The sequence below is a fragment of the Marmota monax genome, unplaced genomic scaffold, assembly GCF_021218885.2.
Source record: "Marmota monax isolate L192 unplaced genomic scaffold, Marmota_monax_Labrador192_F-V1.1 WCK01_AAM20220418_F8-fsc00024, whole genome shotgun sequence".
Lineage (NCBI taxonomy): Eukaryota > Metazoa > Chordata > Mammalia > Rodentia > Sciuridae > Marmota > Marmota monax.
The window spans coordinates 35,012,922-35,022,298 of NW_026695224.1; positions in this window are offsets into that span (position 1 = coordinate 35,012,922).

Consider the following 9,377-nt stretch of genomic DNA (forward strand, 5'->3'; position numbering starts at 1 on the left):
CATGGCCTCAGCAAGCCGTGGCTCTCTAGCGTGGGCTCCATAGATAAATGGCCGTCTTCCTTTCATATACCACAGGGCACAAGAGCCATGACACCAGGACCCCAAGCCAGCGGGTCCCACTTGGGCCAGTGTCCACACTCTCGGTTTCTGCCAGCCCAGTAGGTTTGGTCCCAGTGCTACTGGGCTCCTCAACTGTGCCCAGCGATGCCAGGCGCATAGCACTCTGTCAGGCAGGTGCTCTGGGCAGCACCTGCCACCCACTGTGACCTTGTGGTCAGCAACCGGCAGCAGCACATCCCGGACGTGTGTCCCCGCAGGGTGTCGTCACAGGGGGGACAGGGATCAGGAATGGGAAGGCACAGGGCACTAGCCTCACTCCAGAGCTGCTGTGGCCAGGGTGGTGGCTTCTCAGGACTGAGGGGACCGTTGTGTTGGTGCCGGAGCCAGAGGACAGAGGGCAGGCCACACCTCTAGGCCGGGGCTCTGCCCTGCCCCCAGCTCCTCGTGGCTGCCCGGCTCTGCCTCCATCTGCTCGAGGCCGGCTCTGGGGTCTGTGGCCAAGCCTCCCTCCTACAGGACACCACGGACCGGAGCTCCTGGCACACCAGCGTGACCTGTTATCACTAATTACACCAGCACAGACCCTGTTTCCAAACACGGTCCCCTCCAAGGCGCCAGATCAGGACTGGAGCTCACCTCTGGGAGGCAGGGGCGGCAGGACGCAGACTGAGCCCCTCTCCCCTTTCTAGACTTCCTCCCTGATGCCCTCTGGAATCCCACACATGGGGCACTGGAGCCAGCTGCAGGGCCTGGACAAGGCACAGCCACGGGCAGTTACCCTGGTCCTGGTCACCCACGCTGTCCTCCAACACCAGGGCCTCGAGGCTGCTGGATTATGCCCTCAACCTTCACCGTGCACTCGGCCCACTAGAGCGCTCAGTGTGAGGAGATGAGGGGGAAGCCCCTCCTGGAGGAGCTTGCTCCAGGGACACGGGGTGCCTGGCCAGGTGACACTGCCCTGTGGCCAGGTGCCACGGTGGGGTCCGGGTACAGTGGGACATGGTCCTGGAAAGCTCTTCCTGAGCGTGGGACGTGTGCCGGGGAGGGGAGAGGCCAGGCGGGGCAGGGGTGGGGGCCGAGCAGAGCCCAGGCTGGGCCTGACTTACAGGCCCCTGCTGGACAGGTGCGCAGGGCGAGGGTGGGGCAGGGGTGGTGGGTGGCCGGGAGCAGCCGTGCTCCGTGGGGTGTGAGTGGGCAGGAAGCAGGGCCTGGGGAGCTCAGAGGAATGCTCGTGGGGGCGGAGTGGGGCCCGGCCTTCCCACCCACCCTGTGAGGTGTCTGGGGTGGCAAGTCCCGGCTCGAGGCGGCCCAGACCACAGTTCCCTCCTGGGTCTGCTCTGGCACTTAGTGGACGCTAACCCAGAAGCAGAAGTACTGGAACATCATTTGGGTTGCAGGAGGAGCCCGAGGGCACTTGTAGAGTGTAGCCGTCAGCTGGGGGTGCGTGCCCGCTGTCTGCCACTTCACCTCACAGCCGCCCTCAAGGTCACCTTCACTGGAGGACTGGGAGGCTCTAGAGGTTGGGTGTGCCAAGAAGTCAGGGTCACCCCATTTCAGCACCCCCTCCGTGGCCTGCGCTCCCTCTCCAGGGGGCCAGCTGCTCCAGAGACGGACCGAGAAACCAGGACTGCTGAGCCCCGGGCACAGACCCCCGGGCACTGTCCTTGCTGGGGCGTACAGAGAGGGCCGTGTGGCTGCAAAGTCTACAGCCCTCTGGTCTAGATAGGGCCAGTGGCCCCCTGCTGCCCCCACACAGGTACCACTGTGGAGGAGGCTGTCCACCCCACTGCAGGATATTTCCCCAGATGGTAGAGATCGCTCCATGGACCAAGACCGGGAATGTCCCCTGGGAGGAGGGAACATGTCGAGACTGCAGGGGGCCAGGCATGGATGCCCCCAGAGTACCATGTCCACTCGGACATCAGAAGGTGACTGTGCTTGGAGATGGGGACCTTGCAGAAGTGACAAAGGAGAGGATCAAGATGAGGTCATCTCAGAGTCCAGTCAGACCATCCTAGTAAGAGAGGAGGAGACAGATAGGGTCCCACGAGAGGGCCCTAGGAGGACAGAGGCAGAGTGACGCAGGCACTGACACCTGGAGCCACTGGTAGCTAGGAGAGGCAGGACAGGGCCTTGGCGTGGACTCCTGGCCTCCAGGCTGCAAGCTGGTGAGTGAAGGTTGCTAAGTCAACCTGGGTGGGGCCAGTGGTTCAGCAGCCACAGGACATTGGCACAGGACACTGGAACCATGTTTTCTTCAGTGGCAGCAAAGAAGCATCTTAAGATGGTCTGAGGTGACAGGAGCAGACCCTGAAAGCTTGTCTGACCTCACTGCCTGGTGGCCATGTGCCACCCACCCCAGGCTCCCGCCAAGGAGTCAGGGGCTTGGTGATGGATTCGTTTGTCGGCATTTTCCACCAGGCCAACCTCATCCACCCGTGAGAGGGGAGGCCCCGGGTCTGGACGCATCCAAGGCCCTGTCCAGGGGCGTGGTTTTGCACCTGGAGCACCCCATCTTCTCAGTGCGTCCAGGCTCCCAGCTGTCATCTGTCCTGATCTGGCCCAGAACAGAACACCGAGGAGGCAGCGTGAGGGGCCCCCTTGCCTCAGGGAGGCCGAGAGCCGCGTGTGCACGGGGTGTCTGCAGAGCTGCTGCCGCGCCTTTCCACCTCCCCCAGACCTGCTCCCCACCGGGTCCTGGCCCCTGGGATTCCACACCACGAGCCCAAGGCCATGCAAACTCCCCACAGATGGGACCCAGGAGGCTGCTCGCAGAAGCCAGGCTGGCTGCAGGGTCCTGAGCCTCTCTAGCCGCGGCCCACTGCTTGGGTCCCCTTCAGCAAAGTCTGGGGAGGTCCATCAGGGAGCAGTGGTTCCCTCCAAGGCGCTGGCCTAGCCGGGCAGAGCCATCACAGAGGTCGCATGGGATCATGCTGACCTGGGGCCAGGCACTGTCTGGAGAGCAGGAAGCACCCTTAGCCAGGCCCCTCTGTCTCCCGCTGGGGAGCACCCCCAGGGTCACGGCCGGGCGACTGCTCTGCCACCATTTTGAGACACTAGAGAGGCAGCTGCCTGGCTCCTGCCGCGGACCCTGGCTCCTGCCGCGGACCCTGGCTTCCTGCTCCCTGCCTGCACTCCAAGTCTGTTCTCTCCCCAGACTCTTGGTGCAGTGGAGGTCTCCAGCACCAAGGAACCCCGCCGTCCACCCCGAGCGGGGCAGGAGCATGGTTCAGTGGGACAGCCCCAGCACAAGACACACCCATGTGCGCAGAGAAGCCCTGATAAAAAGGAGTGGGGAGTCCATGACGGGAGCCTGCACTCACACACGTCTGTGGCAGGCCTCGTCACAGGACCTGGAGGGCACTTGTGTTCAGATAAGCCACTTGCACAAGGACGGTGGCGAGGGCTGTGTCCACTGGTGACAGTATCCATGCAGGGAGCTCCTGGAACAAAGGACTTGGCTCAGAACAACTGGCATGGGCCCCTTCTCTCTGCGTCCCCTTGCTGGCCCACAGCCAGGTGATGAGGCCACAGGATGCTGACTCTGCAGCAGGAGGGCAGGGGCCGGCCGGCCTGCAGACTCTTGCTGGCGGCATTGCCAGACAGCTGGCCGAGGTGTAGGCAAGGGTGCAGGGTGCCCCAGGATGCAAAACCTAATGGGCTGAGGAGGCCAGACTGAAGGTGATGTGGTGTCCTGTGTGGGGTTCTGGGACGGGGACTGGGTGCGAGGAGCCAGAGAGGCCTGTACAAAGTGAGTTTAACTCCTATCATGAATCCATGGGGCTCACAATGTGACCACTGTCCCTTACAAACAAGGGTGGGTCACATGGGAGCATCCTATTCACTCTCCAGTTTCCCGTAAATCTAAAGTGGTTCCAAAAAGTCAGGGAGGTGTCACTCTCGGGTGTCCATCCTGCGCCACTGACCGGAGAGGAGCACCTCCTTAGATTTCCTTTCTCTTCTTGTGGTGCTGGAGAGGGGACCCAGGGCTTTGTCACTGAGCACGCCCAGCTGCCCCCTTGTCCCTGCACCACCCCCTCCTCCCCATCTGGAGGCCCTGTTCTTCTCATCAGTGCCACAGAGGAAGGGAAGCAGGTGCAGGGGTCAGAGGCGGGGAGGGGCCTGCTGGTGGCAAGGATGAAACCCAAGAGGCCGTGGGGAACTGGAACTGTGGTGGGCACAGCTTCTGGTCTGGAGCTCTTTTCCATCTGTTCCTACTGTTTGGGCCTTCTAGAATATTCTGTGGAAATCCCACAGATGCCCACAGGTGTGCATGAGCTGGGCCTGGCCAGCACTGGCCACCACTGGCTATCGCTCTGTGAAGTGGGAGCTTGGCCATGGCCCTGTGGGTGTGGCTCCCTGGGGGTCATCTCCCTGAGCCTCAAGAGCAAGGCAGGGGTAGCCGTCTCTACTCCCTGCAGCTGACATGGATGGCCCGTTGCTGGGTCAGCAGGAGCCCCCAGGTCAGGGCCACCACTGAGATGGAGAATCAGCGCATGCCCACTCTGCAGGAGCCCTGCAGGAACTCGCCTGGCCATCATGTGCCAGGTGAAAGAGCCTCCCCCAGGGCAGGTCTGCCGGGACCTCGACGTGACCTTATTTGGAAATAGGGTCTTGGCAGATGGGTTAGGATGAGGTCGCCCTGGACTGGCAGAAACGGGAGGGGCCACTAGCCAGGGGGGCCTGGGGCTGCAGGAACTCGGGGCCGAAGAGCATCCGTGCTCTGGCTGCTAGGGGCAGAGTGGCCCTGTGGACGCCTTGATCCTAGGCTGACCCCATCCTGACCAGGGTCTGGATGAACCCCAGTGTCCACTCCAGGCCTCCAGGAGGGAATTGATCCAGCCCATCCCAGGACAGCCCAGGACTGCCCTTTGTGAGGCCTCTCTGCAAGGGGAGGTCAGCAAGGCCTCTTCACACTGAGCACTTTCACACTGCCCACGGCAGCTGAGCACGTTCTCGGCACGGAGTGCTCTGTCCCCATGGGACTACTCAGCTCATTCATCTGCCACTGTGACTTGTGGGCAGTTCCCAGTGAGGGTTTCTGTAGCCCCGTGCCCAGGAACGTCCCCACCTTGGCTTGGGCACCTGTGCCGTGCCTTTCACACACTGGGAGGCCACAGGGGGCACTGGCTCCAGAAACCCACTGTGCCCTTTCTAGGGGGTGTGGAGTTAGTGGCTCGGCTCACCTGAGACCCCAGGCCTCCGCCTCAGCACTGAGCATCCCTTGAAGCAAAGGGGACGAGGTGGAACTGAGACCCCAGGTGACTTCCAGGGGACTCGACTGGCCAGGATTTTTGCCACCAGCAAGGTTCTGAAAAATATGTAAAGACCTGAGCTAAATCAGCCAGATGGTGGGATCAACAGGCCCCTCCTGTTAGAGGATTAGACACCACGGGTCCACCCAGAACAGGTGTCAGGGTCAGCAGAGCTCGGGATTGAGCACAGGGCTGGGTGGGATTCTAGTCATGACCCCGAGCTGCCCCACGTTGGACCAGGCATGGATTTTCCTCTAGAGGAACCCAAAGAAAGGAGACAGAAGTGGACAGGGACTGAGGAGCCAGGAGGACAATGTGACCCCATGAGGACTGGACTTGACACTGCATTTCCCCCTGCTGCTGAGCTGGAGGTTAGGGGCCTTGCCCAGGGAAGCAGGCGGGGCCGAGTCTGCGAGGGCACGTGGTCACCAGCAGCCTCTGCTGATCCCCAGAAGCTCTGTGGCTGGCACCTCCCCAGATTGCTGTGGCTTGGGCACAGGGGTTCATGGCTGCGTGTCCACCTGCCACTGGATGCTGGCAGCCCAAAAGGCTTCGTGTGAATGGCCTCCCAGGTGGAAGACAAGTCGGGGGAGCTCAGTCTGAGCCTGTGGAGACCCTGTGAAGTGCGGCCCATCCTGACCAGGGTCTGGGCTGAACCCAGTGTCCACTCCAGGCCTATCTCCCTGAGAGGTTCTTGGAGGGGATGGGAGCTGTCACCGTCACAGCAGGAACACAGCTCAGCTCACAGCTGTGGGGCACCCTGGACACCAGCCTCAGGTCCAAAGCAGTGTGGTCTCTGGGTCCCCAGGGACTCGCCCCGGAGCGGGGGCCTAAGTCAAACGGGAACAGCAAGGACAGTCTGCCACCACAGGCCGGGGCAGGCGGCCTCCCAGAAGTCCCTGGGCTCCAGAGGCTGGTGGATCCCAGACAGAGCAGGCGTCCCGGGAGAGGGCCACGGGAGGGGATGAGGAGGCCACTTCCCTAACCCCACCCGCCCTGTGTGTGGGGGTCCTCTGGCCACCCCACTTCACAGGAGAGGGGGGACTTGGGAGGTGGAGCTGCCCGCTCAGCCCTCCCCGCTGGGACTCCACACAGAAAACCACCTCCGGACCCCAGGGTCCAACCGGACAGCGCTCTGCCTGTTCTTCAGCTTCGGTTGAAAGAAGTTTGAGAATCTCCAGCCTCTAAAATATTTTTTGTTTTTGTGCTGGGGGTTGAGCTCAAGGGAGCCTTACCACTGAGCCACACCCCAGCCCTTTTCAGTTATTTTTTAAATGTTGAGACAGTCTCACCAAGTCCCTCAGTCTGGCCTTGGACTTGTGATCCTCCGGCTCCTCCTGCCTCAGCCTCTCATCACTGTCAGTGTTGGTGTGTGTCCCCAGCCCAGCTCCCAGCTGTTCTTACAGAAGGCGCAGATGAGCAAGGCCAGCAGATGACGGAGGCCCTCCCACGGAGCTCAGCGGATATCTGCGTGGGGCCAGGGCCTGCAGGGAGCAGGGCATGTCCCCCGCGAGCCTTCTCGTGACGCTCTCCTCCAAGTTGGCTCTCCCCTGACAGCTCATCCTCCAGAGACCAGCTCCCGGGACTGAGCCAAGTTTAGGAATGACATGGGAGCAGCTTTTATGGAAGAGGCTGGCTCCGTGGCTCCGCTCTGGCCGGGCTCCTTTGAGAGCCAGCTCAGGCCGTCCCGTGAGGGCTACAGTCTTGGATAAAGTGTCACAACTGTGGGACAGTAAGCCCAGGGCTTTCTTGGACCCTTGTCCAGAAGGGCAAGCCCCTGAAATGTTAGGAAATGTCACCAGCAAGCAAAGACACCTGCCCATGTGCACTGTGCCGAGGACCTGCCTGGCGAAGCCTCCTTGGAGACCCGGGGGACGGCAGCCTGTGTGCCAGCCACCCAGCCAAAGTGATCTCGCCTTGAGCTTCCCCAGCCCCTCCCCAACCTGTCAGGAGCTGCTGGGATTAGGGGATTCTGACAAGCTGGTGGGACTAACTGGAGCCTCCTACTGAGGACAGATGGCCTCGGGCTGCTGGGCTTCTTGTAGAGAGCTTCGAGGGCGGCTCTGGGCTGGACACCTCGGGAAAGTCTGTGGGCTTTCACTGGAAGGGTAAAAGCCTTCCTGGGGTGAGACCTGGGCCACGTGCCTGCTCACCTCCCACCCTTGTGAACGTCAGCAAGGGAGAGGGGACTTCTGGAACCTTCCATTACCCTATTTGACCCAGAGGATTTGCTCCCTAATGAACAGGTAGAGACGAGTTTGTGAAGGCCCTGTTCACTGGGGGCACGTGTTTGAAGCAGCTGACTGTAATCATGCAGTTGAGCCCCTACTTGCAGAATTTAGTCACTCTTGGCTTCAAGGGAAAGAACTGGGTCTTGTTGGAACTGGACCTCAGGAAGTGAGCAGGGCGGGCCTCGGGCGCACGAGAGTCGGGGATTTGGGCTTGGCAGGAGGATGAAGCCTTGGACGGAGCCCAAGATACTTCTGGGGGGAGGATTTGCCTGTTCCCTGGAGACAGGACCAGATGCACGTGGGCTGCAAGATGGGCGCTGAGGCCATGCCCAGGAAGAGGGTGGGCTGGAGGTGGGGCAGGCCCGCAGGGTGCAGGGCCAGGCGCCTCTCCTGGGGCCGAGGTCTTCCGGTGCCAGGGTGTGGGGCTCCACACTGCGTTCTGTGTCCAACACACATGGGTCCAATCCCACCTCAGTCCCTGTTTTCTCGGGTAGGCTAAGGGATGTCTAGGGGCCCCAGTTTCTCCGTAGAGTGGGGCAGTATCACCCTCTCCCCTTCTACGACCGCAGGGTCAGTTCACTTTCTCAGGAGCGACCAGTGGGCCCCACAGGTTCTGGCCGAGGTGCTAGAGGGTGGCCTCTCCTGCCCACCCAGCCAGCCGTAGACCTGAGGGAGCCCCTTGGAGCGCTCTGCTGCGGCGCCTCAGCCTGGAAGGGGCAGGGCTTGCGGGACTCTTCCCTGCAGCCGCCTACAGGAGCTGGAGGGTGCTCTCCACTGTCACCACCCCTGCAGATGTTTTGGAAGCAGGTGGAGGGCTGACAGACTCTTCAGGGGACTGGGAGGCCCTGGTGCAGCAGGCCGGCTCTCTCCACCCACCTCCATCAGCAGCCCTGCCTGGGGGGACAGGCCCAGCTTCTCCAGGTGGCTTTGTGGACAGCGTCCAGACCCTTCACATCGGTGCCAGTCGGGGAGCTGGCAGGGTGGTGCCCTTCCCGTGCTGTTCCCACCTAGTCAGGCCTCTCACGCTTCTTGGTGCCTCTCCTGTCACGCTGGTCCTAGCAGCGGCTGGGCTTCCTGTCCACCTGGATCCCGTGGGCTGAGTCCTCAGAGAACAGGGCTTGCTGACACTTGCCGAGGGATGGGCAGGGTGGTGGGGGCCGAGGACACCCTGCTCTCATTTCAGGGGATGCCTGGTAGAAGCCTCATGGGGTACACCGCAAGTCCAGCCCCAAGCCCTGACCCCACTCTTTGGGGAGGAGAGCTGCCCCTGCCTGGCACCAAGGACTCACATCCTCCATCTTCCAAATTCTCCTGGTATCAGGGAGCCAGCTGGAGCTGGGGGTGGGGGGTGGGGGAAGGACGGTGGAGTGCATGGGCAGGGGTCTACTCAGACCCCCAGCTTCCACTCCTTTGTCTCATCAGTGACCAATGACACAATGCTCACAATGCTTTGTGTGTGTGTGTGGTACTGGAAATTGGGCTCAGGGACACTGGACCACTGAGCCACACCCCAGCCCTATTTTGTATTTTACTTAGAGACCGGGCCTCACTGAGTGTCTCAGCACCTGGTAGTTGCGCTCCTCCTGCCTCAGCCTCCTGCTGGGTTTACAGCAAACTGGTTCAGTTCTTCTCCTTCCCCAGAGCCTGGAACTCGCAGAGCCTGAAGCTGCGGGACCCACTGGCCACAGGAGACGCCTCCCGAGGGCCCTTCACCACACCCGCATTCCTGGCCCCACTCCCTCCCCTCACCTGCAACTGGAGACCTCCCAGGCCTTACAGTTTAGGGTGTGGACATGAGGTGTGCCCTAAAGCTCCTGTGTCCCTGCAGGCA